General features: G+C 37.9%; 1 protein-coding gene across 4 annotated transcripts in view; it reads right to left on the minus strand.

Moving 5' to 3' along the window:
• Positions 1-15,350, minus strand: part of TASL (TLR adaptor interacting with endolysosomal SLC15A4) — a 129,415-nt gene that overhangs the window by 17,613 nt on the left and 96,452 nt on the right. The window contains exons 1-2 of one of the 4 annotated variants that reach the window (XM_053581054.1): positions 2,159-2,363; positions 1,284-1,395 (exon numbers count right to left, since the gene is read on the minus strand). The exons of 2 other annotated variants lie outside the window; for them this stretch is intronic. The gene's annotated coding sequence lies outside the window, so the exon portion shown is untranslated. Of the gene's footprint in view, positions 1-1,283; positions 1,396-2,158; positions 2,364-15,350 lie in introns of those variants that run through there. One more of the 4 variants, XM_053581055.1, reaches the window with a different exon arrangement.

Consider the following 15,350-nt stretch of genomic DNA (forward strand, 5'->3'; position numbering starts at 1 on the left):
TGTAATTGTTTATCATTGTTAAATATGCTAATTATACCTACTACCATTAACATTTACTTAATTGTAGGCATGACAACTAAGTGCAATGCAAGATTCTCGATTGAATCCTGAATTTAAAAACTAAAAAGGTCTATAGACATGAGGATAATGCGGAAATTAGAATGTCTGACGTATATGAGATAATAGTATTGTATTGATGTTAAATTTCTGTGGTGTTATAATTGTGTGATAATTATACAGAGGATTGCCCTCATTCTTAGGAGATACATGGTCAAGAATTTAGGAGGTTACATATGTCCTAAAGCCAACAAAATACTTTCGTGGCTCGGTACCTGATGCTCAAGCGGCTAAGGCACCAGCCACATACACCAGAGCTGCCGGGTTCGAATCCAGCCCGGCCCACCAAACAACAATGACGGCTGCAACCAAAAAATAGCCGGGCGTTGTGACAGGCGCCCGCAGTGCCACCTACTTGGGAGGTTGAGGCAAGAGAATGGCTTGAGCCCAGGAGTTGGAGGTTGCTGTGAGCTGTGATGCCATGGCACTCTACCCAGGGCAACAGCTTGAGGCTTGAGGCTTTGTCTCAAAAAAAAAAAAATATATATATATATATACACGCACACACACGCTCTCAGGGCTGGGCATTGTGGCTGCTACCTGTAATCCTAACACTCTGGGATTACAGGGTGGGTAAATCACTTGTGCTCAGGAGTTCCAGACCAGCCTGAGCAAGAGCAAGACCTCATCTCTACTACAAAAAAAAAAAAAAAAAGCTGGGTGCTGTGGTGGGTGCCTGTGGTCCCAGCTACCCAGGGGTCTGCCAAAATATATATAATATGCATATATATACACATATATATATTTTATACACACACACATATATACTCTCAAACCATTCAAGAAAAAAAAACCTCTGTGTGTGTGTGTGTGTGTGTGTACATGTAGAGAAAGAGAAGTAGGGATGGATTAAAACAGAGAAAGAATGAAAGAAAATGTGATAGATGATACAAGTGATTAATATCCATGATGGAAATGTAGGTGTTCATTGTACTATTCTTGCAATTTTTAAATAGGACTGAAACTTTTCAAAATAAAAATTGGTCAGAAAGTAACTATATTCAGTTAAAGAAGCACGTTTACATTGTACGATGTTTGTTAGGAGCCTGGAGGGGCAATATCTTATCTACCTAAAATAATCCTTACGTATGTGATTGGAAATGTTTGGGTGACTCGGTATAAATACTCCAATACTTTGCTCTGAGATAACAGAATTAGCATATTACCTTTGTATATCTCCAAAGTGACTGTTAGGATATGGATGTTTAATACAGACTTCAAATATTCTTCACTCCTTGAGAAGATTCTCAAGCTTAGAAATAATCTTCTCACGCTGACCTATGCAAGAAATTTCATAAAAATATCAATATGAATAGTATGACCAAGCCAGGGCTGTAGTCATGCACAGATAGATAGGTTCAAGAGAAAGAATCTCTGAGCATGTCTAAAGATAATTCAAACAAAAGTCCACCCAGGAATATGCTGTCCTTAATACCCAAAGGCAAGCTTTTCCCAAATCATCCAGATGACAATTCAAAAAGCATCCTGGCTATAGATCGCATTCACTTTGAATACATCCTGCCACATACAAAAATACCATCACGAGCTTGCTGAACTGAATAAGCGAGAGTCAAATCCAACTGGAATGTGATTGTGTTGGTCCCTAAAACTACCTCACTGCAACTGAATTCAAGAGTTGTGCTGTCCCTACAAAATCTTGCTTCGGTTTTGAGGGCTACTTTTAAAAACGCAGAAGCTAAACCAATGTAATAAGTGGTGGGAAAGAACTGAATAAATTACACAAGAAATATTTGATCAGACCAGTCACAAATTTGAGGTAAAGAAATGATTTCAGAAATGTCAAAAATGTAACAGGAGGAGGCAAGAGAAGAAAGTGTTCATTTGGCTTAATTTCTCTGTTTCAACCCACAGAATGCTCGCTTAAACGCCCACTCACCTCTGATTTGGTAAGCTGGAAAAGCATATTAGGTATCATAAGATCAGATCTGAATTCTAGCAATTAAGGGCTAAGAAAGTGTGAGGAGAGTAATGGCAGAAAATGTTAGCAGAGTTGTGGGGCCTGTTGCCTCTTTTTTCTTACCTTAAGTAACCAATCTGTTCCTTTGGTTCTGTAGAAACACAGAGATTGACCGAAAGAGATGATCAAGCCAGCCAGTGCTCTGTCCAGAAACGTCCACAAGCCTTTCACTGACAAGATCTAGAGACTAAGCTGCCTGTTGCGTTGCTATTTCTTTCTACAATTGATCCTATGGAAAAAGAGTTGTTTTCACTCAAATCTGATTTGTGCTAAAGAAGCAGTGGGAAGTCCCGGGAAGTGAACAGGCAATAACTGAAAAACCCACATCAAGCCACAGAATGGTGTTTCCCCTTTTTTGAAAAATGAAACCGATCTATGAAACTGTCCTTTGTGAAAATAGTTTAATGCTACACATTGTGTAAAAATCCTATTTAACAGAATTAAATTTTCTTTCTAGAACAATAAAATCTCTGGGAGCCTCCTCTATTCAGATATGACTAGAAAACTCCCAGTGTCATTGCTAATCTGTGATTTTTAAGAAGAAAAGTATTTCTCAAGCTTACTTAGAATTTTTAAAAATCGGTGAAGGCTATGTTAACCAGTTTGATGAAAATATTTCAAATTGTATATAAAACCAGCACATTGTACCCCAGCACATTAATGATTGCATTAATGTACACAGCTATGATTTCATTTTTTAAAAAAAGAATTTTTAAAAATGCAAATGAAAAAAGTTTTCTCTTTCTTATTACCAAAAGTTCAAACTTCAATAATATACTATACGGGCAAGATTGTAGAGAAACAAGCACTTTCCTACACTATTGGTGAGATTGTAAACATATTTAGAGGTATCTAAATATCTGTCAAAATTTAAATATTCATACCCTTTGACCCAACAATTTCATTTCCATAAATTTATCTAAGCGATATATTTGCACTTATGCATGAAAAGATACTCATTATAGCATTGTTTGAGAAAGTAAATGATTGAAAAAGTAACATCCGTAAATAGGATATTGACTAAATAAATGAGCATGTATCCCTACTCTAAAATACTATGCAGTGGTTAAGGTGAAGTGGTTTTATGTCTAACCATAAGAAAAGGTCTCTAAGATAGATTATTTAGCAAGAACACATGTTCCAATTTGTATGTTTAAGGAATATATATATATATATGCATGCTTGCTTATGTAATAGAGTATTTTTCTATATGATGAACAACAAATCAGAAACAAGTAATTGCCTCTCAAAAATGAGAGTACTAGCTTAACTCTTCCCTCTCATCTGGAGGGTACAGAGGGCATGTGTGATTTAATGGAGGTCATGGCCATTTCCAGGGAAAAGGGAAGGCCACACTCCACTGGGGGTATGAATGACAATGTCTTTGCCCTGAAGAATCATGTGTTCATTCCTTTGAAGTGTTTTACTAAATATTTAAGGATTAAAAAATGAGAATTGCTTTTCATTCTATATATTTTTGAAGGTTCTATATGTATTTATTACTTTTTCTTTCTAAAGACTAGTATCCTTAAGTTTAACTTTATTTGATTTTGCAGCCCAAATGTGTTATAATCTACATCTTTTCTGGAGGACAGACAAGTCTATCTACAAATGGATCTGTTCTTTTGCCCTAAAAGCACAAAACTTGAACGTTTCCACTTAATGAGTTTAATTTTGTTTACCTTTGTTCTATGACATTTTAAAAAGTCGTATCTTCCAAAGTATACTGGCATTTTTATTTCTGAGTCTTTCACGATTTTCTGCACTATTTTTTCATGGAAACTTCCTTATAGCCAATTGAAAAGGCAGGTTCTCATACATAACCTATAATAAGGACAGTTTTTCACCTACTCTGATTTGATCTTCTGGGAAACACCAGAGTCACTGCCCCAGGGGCAGGTTCAGTTGCAGAGTAATCCTATAAAAACAAGTTCAAGGGTGTCTCTAAACTTTTGTAGCCCTTCAAGGACTTCTCTGTGATCAAGAGACCACAGCGCCTTCAGGGCCAAACAATGTTTTATTTCACTTTAGTGTAGATTTAACCACAACCGTGAGGATACCCTAGAGTGGGTCCTACCTACCTTCAGAAATGCTTTCTGGTGGGTTCCCCAAGAACTCACCTGGAAGTACTATGAAATAACCATTGTGGGACGATTTCATCTCCTTCAGGTTGGCTTAAGTCACATGTACGGTTTTATTCAAATACAATATGCAGAACTCTAACTATACTCTTCATTTTATCTCTTAAGTTATTCCTTTTATGGAAAAGATTCCTTTCCAGAAAAAAAAAAAAAACATTCTCTAATCAGAAAGTTGGCACTATGTCAAGTAATCTAACTATTTCTCTTTGATAAAACCTGAGTGTATGAAATTGGCTTTAAACGGTTTTCTGTTTGCTGACTATAATAAAAAAGAATATCCTTTGTAGCTGAAATCTTATCATTTTTCTATCGATCTTCTGAATGGTAGGTAAACATTATTGCCTTAATTTCTGCACCTCAAAACGGATGTTATTTCTATTATTCCTCTACTTCTGCCAGTGTAAAAAACATCCTCCAACTTATTTCCATTATGATATCATTCACACCTAACTCACCCGCAATCTTCAAGTTCCCTCTGCCCAGGTCACCATCTACTCACTTCCACAAGCTCTTACCAGCATTTCTAAATTTCTCAACAGTATGTCCTTCTGTCATATCCCACTTGCCAACTTCTAGTCCCAGATAAAATCCATTACTGCCTTTCCAAAACTATAGAAATATATATTAACACACACATATATATAATATACTGTATATCAAAAATGTATATATAGGCTCAGTACCTATAGCACAGTGGTTATGGTGCCAGCCACACACACAGAGGCTGATGGGTTCTACCTCGGCCCGGGCCAACTAAACAACAATGACAACTGCAACAAATAACGGCCGGGCGTTGTGACGGGCACCTGTAGTCCCAGCTACTTGAGAAGCTGAGGCAAGAGAATCGCTTAAGCCCAAGAGTTGGAGGTTGCTGTGAGCTGTGACGCCACAGCACTCTGTTGAGGGCGACATAGAAAGACTCTGTCTCAAAAAAAAAAAATATATATATATATATATATATACATACACACAACTGATACATTCATAAATTTATTCCATCAAACCTCAGCTATCTCAGGATAAATTCTTTGCCTTCCTGAAGTATCCCCTCCAACCACTCTCAATACTTAAATGACTCAACTGAATCTATTTTCTCAGAATTACCAAGGCCCCTTAGTCATCAAGTCCAACAGCCTTTATCTATATTTTCTTTGACATTTCTATAGTATTTGGCACTGCCCATTATTCCCTTCTCTTTTTTAATAGTTCATTTTTTAAAAATCACATTGAAAAAAGGCCATAAATGGCACAAAAATATAGTCACGTGTCACCTAATGAAAGGTATATATATATATATATATTCTGAGAAATGCATCATTAGTGGATTTGGTTGTTGTGCAAACATCATAGAGCAGTGGTTCCCAACCTTCCTAATGCCGCAACCCTTTAATACAGTTCCTATGGATCGTGACCCACAGGTTGAGAACCGCTGTCATAGAGTGTACCTACACAAACCTAGAATGTATAGCCTACCCCATACCGAGGCCATCTGGTGTAGCCTTTACTCTTAGGATACAAACCTGCACAGCATATTAATGTACTGAATACTGTAGCCAACTATAATACACTGGTAAGTATTTGTATATCTAAACATAGGAAAAATACAGTAAAAATAGGGAATAAAAGATAAAAGATAAAAAATGGTACATCTGTATAGGGCACTTATCATGAATAGATCTTGCAGGAAGTTGCTCTGGGTAAGGCAGTGAGTGCTGAGTGAATGTAAAACCCTAGTCTTAGGAGATTAATACATACTACCATAGACTTTATACCCTGTTTCCCTGAAAATAAGATATCCTCCGAAAATAAAACCTACTTACCGGAAAGATAAGACGTCCCCTGAAAATAAGACCTAGTGCATCTTTGGGAACACACCTTAAAATAAGACACTGTCTTATTTTCGGGGAAACAGGGTAGATACTGTGCACTTAGGCTACACTAAATTTACTTAAAGACTAAGTAATTACACTATGATATTACAACAGCCTCACGTCACTAGGCAATAGGAATTTTCTAGCTCCATTATAATGTTATAGGACCATTGTCATATATGCAGTCTGTTGTTGACCAAAATGTTATTTGGTGCATCGCTGTACAGTGAACATTAAACCTCTTTTACTATCTAATCTTTAGCTCTCAGGTCTCCTCCCCAGGGGCATTGTCACTATTGTCAGCTTCTTGTGTATCAATCCAAAGATGAGATGACCTCTTTTGCATACATATACAAATTGTAGGATACTATACGTACTATTCCGTCCCTACTTGGTTTTGTATAAATTTCTTGCTATCAGTACTTAGCGATAGACCTCATCCTTCTTAATATGTGCATAGATGTCTGGTATGGATGGTGCAACGATAATGTATTAAACCAGTTCTTTATTGATGTAGCCCCTCTTTAGAAAGGTCTCCCACCACCCAGATGATTTGGGGTCATTGCACACTGCTAATTATTCTCTCCTACATTTCCCCTTTCTCCTTTCTAATCTCTTTCATTGGCTTCCTGTCCACCATCCATTTCCTAGAAATAAAATTCTCGGTCTTTTTCCCTTTTTTTCATGTCTTATCTCGGTAAACTCATCAGCTGCCATGCTGTCCAATTATCTTCTTTGGGTCCCGATGCCTCTATCTTATGATCACCAGATTGTCATTTATGAACGTTTGGCTGCTTCACATAAATAAAACCAAATCTTTAATCTTTTGGCCCCAAAATTCCTATCTTAACTTATTTTTACAGCATTACTCAAGCTCGGTACCTTGAAGTTCTCTCTAATTTCATCTTGTCCCCAATCTCTACAATAAGTTACCAATGCATGCCAAGTTGATACAGTAAACCAGAGTCCTTTATGATTGATTTTGATTTGTGCCTGTAAGAAAAGTAAACAAAATAAAAAGCAGGAGTGCCCACATGGCAATACATAATGGTCTACAAACAAACTGTTTTCATAATATTGTATAAACTTATAACATCTTTTTACAAACACAATCTTATTGTTCCATGTGCATTTTTCATATTTTATTTTAGTATTTTTCATAGTTTATTTTAGTATTTTTAATCATTATTTCCTGCAGACACAATTCCAATATTGTATGTGAAGTTTTAATGCACTTCCCCTGCAGGAGATTAATTTTAATTGACATTCTAAAAAAATTAACATGAACATATTAGAATTAGGAACATGTTACATATCCCACAGAGCAAAATTAATATGACATTTAAAAATTCTTAGTTATACTTCAGTAGCTCTAATTTATACCAAAGAAATCCATAAGGTAAGCTCTGGGGCAATACTGCTTATCTTGAGGACCCGATGACAGATTATAATTGCTTTATTAAGTACAACATTCTGAATTCCTGTGAAGTTATAATGGCTTGTTATGCACTAGAGATTTTGTTATTTAGGATATAATTGATTGTAATGTATACCGTTTGCTCTTGAGTAACTCCCATTTTCAGCCTCAGAGAGCTTTTCATTTCAGCATCAAACAATATGAGTACTGCATTTGTAAAATTTCTGAAGCATTTTTAAATCCTTTCAGTTAAAAAATGATTTAAAATGAGATATGATATAAATTAAAGGGCCAAATTAGATTAAATCGCATATGTGTCATGGCAAGGCCATGTACAACACATAGACTAGCTCCTCGTTGTTGGCATTACCCTTCAGCTGGCATGAATAAGAGAAATTAAGGCAAGTACCGCAATGCTTAAGGAATTAGCAATCCCATGAAATATTTCGGTTTCTGCTTTCTAACTGTCAGCCTCTGCTCTTACTTGACACCATTTGCCTTCATGATCTAGCAAAAATCCCTAACACCAAAATTCAAATCTCCATCATTAACTCTAAAATAACATACCCTTAGAAATACTTAATACGAGTTTTCTGCAAGTGCTTGTTTCTTTTTGTGTGTGTGTTTGTTACCTATGAGCCCATTTCAACAAACTTGTACCTCCCTTTCCTAGTTTTTATGTTTTCTTCCGTTACTCTGTTGTTTCACCTCCTAATCTGATTTTTGGATTGGGGGGCACAGAGACACTTCTTCCTGAAGTCAAGATAATGCTTTATTGGTTCTAGTGGAAGTTGACCTAGAAGTGGGAAAAAAAAATTGTTCTGTTCTCTAGTTAAACAACTGAAAATTTCCATTTTTACCGATACTGTGTGTTTACAAATATTTGCATGAACTCTGCTTTGGCCTAATAAAAATGTATTTCTGGGGGTGGCACCTGTAGTTCAGTGGGTAGGGCGCCAGCCCCATATGCCGAGGGTGTCAGGTTCAAACCTGGCCCCGGCCAAACTGCAATAAATAAATAATAAAGCTATGTGCTTCTGTTAAAAAAAAATGTATTTCTGTTAAGACCAAGGGGCCAACAACTCAGCCAATCTGTGGAGAATCTCAATTTTCTTTCTTTCTTTTCTTTTTTTTTTTGCAGTTTTTGGCCTGGACTGGGTTTGAACCTGCCACCTTCGGCATATGGGGCCAGCGCCCTACTCCTTTGAGCCACAGGCGCCACCCGAGAATCTCAATTTTCATTCTTTGATTTTTATCCTAAACCTAAGTCAATCACCACTTTCTTTTGTCTAATATTCAGACTTTTTTTTTTTTTTTTTTTTGGTTTTTGGCCGGGGCTAGGTTTGAACCCGCCACCTCCGGCATATGGGACCGGCGCCCTACTCCTTGAGCCACAGGCGCCGCCAATATTCAGACTTTTTTAAAAAGGAGGGAAAAGGGAAATAAATATATTGGCATTCCTCATCGGTGGTGCCTCTGTGAGGGGTGGAATTAGAAGAAAAGGACACGTGAAACTAGGGGTGTCCAACCTTTTTTCTTCTCTGCCACAGTGGAAGGGTAAGACTTGCCCTGAGCTCCCCATGACATATACAAACACTAACATAGACGATGAACAAAATGAGTCCATGCCTACTTTTCATGATATGACATCACAGGTAAGCAAAACAGTCCTCAGAAAACCATCATGCAGCCTGCCGGGCCACAGGTTGGTCATCCCTGAATTAATCCAATAAGTTAAAATTGTGTTTTAAGATAAAATATGGGTTCCATTCTCCTTAGCACCCTTGTCTCTGCATTTTTAGATAATCCAAACTATAACATGAAGAATGAACATAGTAAAACTTCACAACCAAAGGTGTTCGTGTGGTCCCCGAACACATCTCTCTCTTCCAACCTGCTTTAGGACAGTAGTTCTAGAGAGCAAAGGATCCAAGCAGTTTAAATATTCTTCTGTCTTCAGGCTTCTAATGAAAATTTGAGTTCCTATCACCAAGTACTCGTTGAAGTTGAGAGGTTCCTTTGTAAAAGACTACCGAACAGTTCTTAGAGACTGGCCCAGCAGCAAAAGGACCTAGCAAAATTAAACCTGCCTAATCTTTGTGTTCTCCAGTCTCACCAGATTGTGCAATTGGGGTAGATTTCTTAAGAAGAGAGATTACACACTCTGAAGCCAAGCAGGGGCTTCTAAATCCCAGAGAAAGTTCCAGACTTATTAAAAATTGCCATTCTCTTTGGAATGCTTCTTCTTAGCTTTTTCCCCTTGATTCTATTTTTATCATGCCATAGTAAAAGCAGCCATGAACACATGAGGCCTGTGAAGGAGAAACTGGAACTTCAGTCCAAATAACATTATTTCACAAAACAATGGAGAAGTGAAAATGATGCCACTGAGCCCGTAAGCCTCCAGATTTCCTCCCTTTGTGGAGAGCCTTCTGGGGTAGAAATTTCTCATCTCTGTCTCCAACTGGTCACATCATACCTTTCTTCAAGTTCTAGCCCTCTCTGAGTAAAATTCAAGCAAAAGTACATATTGGATTATAGATTTAAGAGCTTACTTAGTTTAAACAATTTTTTTCTATTTAAAGGTACCATGCTTACAACAACAAAGCCATTTCTTTTTTTTTCTTTTTTCGAGACAGAGTCTCACTTTATCGCCCTCAGTAGAGTGCTATGGCATCACAGCTCACAGCAACCACCAACTCCTGAGCCTAGGCAATTCTGCTGCCTCAGCCTCCCAAGTAGCTGAAACTACAGGCACCCAACACAATGCCCAGCTATTTTTTGTTGCAGTTTGACTGGGGCTGGGTTTGAACCTGCCACCTTTGGTATATGGGGCTGGAGCCCTACCCACTGAGTCACAGGTGCCGCCCACCATTTCTCTTTTTTTTTTTTTGGCAGTTTTTTGTCGGGGCTGGGTTTGAACCCGCCACCTCCAACATATGCGGCCAGCACCCTACTCCTTTGAGCCACAGGCACCGTCCCCCATTTCTCTTTTTTATAACTCTTTCCCTTGAGCTAATAAAAACCATCTCTGAAGATAAATTTTAAATTGACAAGTCCCTTGCCATTCACATTTAGTAGAAATCAATTAATTAGTTTTTGAAGTTCAAAAAAAGAAATCCAGGTATGATTTAATGAAAAAAATTTTTTAAAATAAAAAAATTTAAAAAATTAAAAAAAAAGAAATCCTTTCACATATTATTCTTAGTAAAGTATCTCAAGAATGGAAGAAAAAGTATCCAATGTACTCAGCCCTACTATGAAACTAATTTATGGCTTTCACATGAAAGCTATAACCCAGTTATAACCTAAGAATATGGGGAAGGAGGAAAGGGAGGGGAGGGAGGGGGGAGGATGGGAAGAGGGAGGGTGATTGGTGGGATTACACCTGCGGTGCATTTTACAAGGGTATATGTGAAACTTAGTAAATGTAGAATGTAAATGTCTTAACACAATAACTAAGAAAATGCCAGGAAGGCTATGTTAACCAGTGTGATGAAAATGTGTCAAATGGTCTATAAAACCAGTGTATGGTGCCCCATGATCGCATTAATGTACACAGCTATGATTAAATAAATAAATAAATAAACAAACAAATTATACATTAAAAAAAAAAAAAAGAAATCCTTTCTATCCACTCCCTTGAAGGAATTACTATGATGCCTTTGATGATGCAAGCTTTGTTGGGAGGGGTCCTTATCAGAAATTCCAATCAAATAATGAGATTAGATGGGAATCTAGTGCAGTAGACGTGCTTAATTGCGATAACCATGTCAAATTGACTTACAGATCTTTTGGCTTTATTTTAAGGTCTTTTAGAATTTAGGTACTCTCACCACCCAAAAAAAAAAAAAAGAAGAAGAAGAAGAAAGAAAGAAATAAAAGTAAGGTAACCAGAAAAAAAGAAAAGAAAGAAAGAAAAGTAAAGTAACCCTTTAGGATGACAGATACATTAATTTGCTTGACTGTAGTAATCACTTTACTACATACCCCAGATAAGTATATCAAAAGATCATGTTGTACACTTTAAATAAACGGTTGTCCAGAGAAGAAACAGTCACGAATTATCTCTATTTTCCATAGTACACAACTGTATACTTTCCAGAAAGCCCTCATCCAATTAAAAACTAATTTTTTAAGGGAGTGCTTCTCAGACTTTGACATGCATATGAATCACTTGGCCATCTTGTTAAACTCCAGATTCAGTAGATCAGGGATAGGGGCTGACATTCTATATCTCTAAAAATCTCCCGGAGGGGATGTCAATGTTGCTCATTGGCGGAGGACCGCACTTGGAGCAGCATGGTTTTAAGTCACCTGTGTTCTGCAAGTTAACATGATGCTTTATTCATAGCAAGAGTTCTTAATTGCAGAATGTTTGCTATATGTGAAGTATAGACTAAAAGGTTGATTTGTGTCACTTAATCCTCAAACGAATCCTATGAAGTATGACTATTCTTTTTAATGATTTACTTTTTTGCTGTTGTTGTTGCAGTTCGGCCAGGGCCGGGTCTGAACCCGCCACCCTCGGCATATGGGACCGGCGCCCTACCCACTGAGCCACAGGTGCTGCCCCAAAGTATGACTATTTTTAAAAAATAAGGAAAGTTTGGCCTTCAGAGAGGTTTATTACTTTGCCCAAGGTCACACAGCAAGTAGGTGCTATAGATTTGGATCCAGGCTTTTCTGACTCCAAAGCCAGAGCACTATGCTCTGTATATTATATATAATGTCCCATACAGAGCATTTTGAGGTAGATATGAGGAAAACTTTCTACCCTTCAGAATCAACTATACAATAACAGAAATTTGACATATATATAAAAAGATAAATTAAAAGGGGGTTTTGCCACGGTAAATTACAGTTTGTAAAGGTCTTGTGCAAGTATCAAAGAAGGATAGATTACTGAGTCAGATAGTAATAAAATAGGACAGGAAAATATTAGTCAACAATATGCTTCTGTAAAAGTACTTGGATTAACTCTCATTAATCTACCTCTTGATGGAAAAAGTAGATAATTATGGCCATTTAACAAGTGCCACTCGTTGATAACAATGAAGAGGAAGTTGGAACTGTTCTGAGAGTTGGGGCTGGGAGAAAGACAATAGTCTCCAAGGTCCCTTTTAGGGTCTCCACTTGTACAGTTCTGTAATTAAAAATTTAAACTTGTCATTTAAAAATAATTTCTATAAATTACTTGCTCATGGTCTTAAAATACAGAATGATGGAGAGCTATTATGGAAAATGTCTCCTCCCCTCCAACATCTTCATTTCTATTCTCCAGAAGAAAACATTTTCAACTTGATGGCTATCTTTTCTGGCAGAACTAAGTTTTTCTTAGAGATTTTTACAAATTTTCAGTATGAGCCTTGTTGGGCCCAAGTTACATTAAAGAAATGTTCCATAGGCTGGACGCCCATAGCTTAGGGAGTAGTGCACCAGCCACATACACCGAGGCTAGTGGGTTTGAGCCCGGCCCAGGCCAGCTAAACAACAATGACAACTGCAACAAAAAATAGCCGGGCATTGTGGTGGGCGCCTGTAGTCCCAGCTACTTGGGAGGCTGAAGCAAGAGAATCACTAAAGCCCAAGAGTTTGAGGTTGCTGTGAGCTGTGACACCACAGAGTACTCTACCTAGGGCGACATAGTGAGACTCTGTCTCAAAAAAAAAAAAAAATGTTCCAGATAGAATTAATTTTTGTATGTTTTTAACACTGAGATAAAGTCTTGATCTAGGCTCGGCGTCTGTAGCTCAAGCAGCTAAGGCGCCAGCCCCATACACCAGAGCTGGTGGGTTTGAATCCAGCCTGGGCCTGCCAAACAATGACAACTACAACCAAAAAATAGCCGGGTGTTGTGGCGGGTGCCTGTAGTCCCACAATCGCTTAAGCCCAGGAGTTGGAGGTTGCTGTGAGCTGTGACGCCATGCCACTCTACCCAGGGCGACAGCTTGAGGCTCTGTCTCAAAAAAAAAAAAAAAAAAAGGCTTGATGTTGATTTGATTACTACCGTATTCAATTCAGAAAGTATTTACTGAGCATGTTTTAAGAGTCAGGCATTAGGCATTTAGCACACACCAAAAAACTACTAAGGCTTGATTCCTACCTCCAAAGAGCTTGTGTAGTTGAGCGACTTCTATATTTCTTTGACCTGGAAAAAATGACTTGTGGTGCTTAGACAGGAAATTACTATTTAATACTGACAGTGCCTTCTTCCTGTTTTACCAGAAGAGAAAAAGTCGGAATTTGAAAGCGTATTCTCTTTAGGCGAGTTTCACTTCTTCATCGTGATTCCCATAAACCACTTTCAATCTGCACTCCAAGGCTAGCCATTCGAACTCCTTCTTGGATCTATTTGCCTTCTTACAATTCATAAGAAAATGATATTGCTGTGTTTACAAAGCTGATATCCTAAGTACAAGATAATCAAATCAGAAAAACTGGTACTTGCTGGCCCTCTGACAGAGGTCCCACTGAATACTTGAGCTAAGGAGTCAACTGCCTATGTGGAATTCATTCACCCAGCCCAAATTTTTAAAGTGTCTTTCACAAAACTGTGTGAAACAAGTGACATCCTGACGTAAGAGTAGTCCCTTGTCAAACTATAAACTATTCTGTCTTGATTCCTTTAAAACTTTACATTTTAAAGTCATTTCTGCAGCAAAATCTCACATTAAAAAGTAGCTGCCCAGGGCAAGTTTTAAGGTGTACACTCTAAACTTCTGTGGGCTGAATTGAGTTGAATATTATCTTTGTTAACAACCAAAATCCTAGCTAGCCTGAGATCAGGAATGAGGAAGTTGGGAAGAGAATGATGCAATGTTTCCCAGAGTTATCTCATTTTAAAGAACACCTAAAAAGCTTATTAAATATGTAGATTTTTCTAGGCCCTTCCCCTGGAGATTTGGGTCAATAGATTTGGACTTGAGATTGCTACATTTAACAATTTATTCACAAGATACTCATGATTGGGCAAGTTTAGAAAACACTACCATAGAGCAAAAGTTTTGTTTTTTGTTTGTTTGTTTTGAGACAGAGTCTCACTATGTAGCCCTGTAGCCCTTAGTAGAGTGCTGTGATGTCACAGCTCACAGCAACCTCAAACTCTTGGGCTTAAGCAATTCTCTTGCCTCAGCCTCCCAAGTAGCTGGAATTACAGGCACCAACACAAAGCCTGGCTATTTTTTGTTGTTGTTGTAGTTATCATTGTTGTTTGGCAGGCCCCAGGCCAAGTTCGAACCCACCAGTCCCGGTACATGTGGCCAGTGGCCTACCCACTGAGCTACAGGCTCTGAGCCAGGGCAATAGTTTTTAAACTTGAATGTACATTAATATCACCTAGTGAAGGTTTTATAATTATTATGGGTATGTAATAGTTGTATATCCTTATAGTGTACACGTGATGTTTTGATACAGGAATATGATATGAATTAATCAATTCATATTGATTATGAATTGGGGTATCTATTATTTCAGGTAGTTATCATTTCTTTGAGTTAGGAACATTCAAATTCTACTCTTTAAGTTATTTTTTTTTTTTTGAGACAGAGTCTCACTACGCCCTCGGTACAGTGCCATGGTGTCACAGCTCACAACAACCTCAAATTCTTGGGCTTAAGCCATTCTCTTGCCTCAGCCTCCCAAGTAGCTGGGACTACAGGCGCCCGCCACACCACCTGGCTATTTTAGTTGTTGTTATTGTTGCTGTTGTAGTTGTCACTGTTCTTTGGCAGGCCTGGACCGGGTTCAAACCTGCCAGTCCCAGTGTACATTGCTGGAGCCCAAACCGCTGAGCTACAGGTGCCAAGCCTTTCAGTTATTTTAAA

The sequence above is a fragment of the Nycticebus coucang genome, chromosome X (genome assembly GCF_027406575.1).
Source record: "Nycticebus coucang isolate mNycCou1 chromosome X, mNycCou1.pri, whole genome shotgun sequence".
Classification (NCBI taxonomy): Eukaryota; Metazoa; Chordata; class Mammalia; order Primates; family Lorisidae; genus Nycticebus; species Nycticebus coucang.